We start from the raw sequence: 443 nt of genomic DNA on the forward strand, positions 1-443 counted from the left end.
TATCCAGTCATCAATATCCAATCATCAATATCCAGTCATCAATATCCAATCATCAATATCCAATCATCAATATCCAATCATCAATATCCAATCATCAATATCCAGTCATCAATATCAAATCATCAATATCCAATCATCAATATCAAATCATCAATCATCTCTGCAGTCATCCTCTCCCCTCCCCCACAGTCACACACACCATGTATATGGCTGATGACCGTATAATGGGGGGAGGGGGTGAATGTCATTGAGGTCATCCTCCGGATTCTTTTACTGTATTAGCCCCAGTGAGCGGTGAGCGAGGATGATTGTGGTTATAGTTGTATCCTGGCACACGTCACTGATACAATGCAGAGGATGTGTCAGCTCGGCTTTCCCAATATGCACCTGTGGCAAACGCCTGCTCGGCCTCCCGGTCCAGGCCGGTGTGTGCTCAGCATTCC

At 45.4% G+C, this 443-nt stretch overlaps 1 protein-coding gene across 1 annotated transcript in view; it reads left to right on the forward strand.

Annotated features, from left to right (window-relative positions):
* Positions 1-443, forward strand: part of VWA5B1 (von Willebrand factor A domain containing 5B1) — a 71,923-nt gene that overhangs the window by 37,767 nt on the left and 33,713 nt on the right. The window lies entirely within an intron of this gene.

The sequence above is a fragment of the Nanorana parkeri genome, unplaced genomic scaffold (genome assembly GCF_000935625.1).
Source record: "Nanorana parkeri isolate BGI_ZX_2015 unplaced genomic scaffold, ASM93562v1 scaffold2092, whole genome shotgun sequence".
In the NCBI taxonomy this organism is placed as follows: Eukaryota; Metazoa; Chordata; class Amphibia; order Anura; family Dicroglossidae; genus Nanorana; species Nanorana parkeri.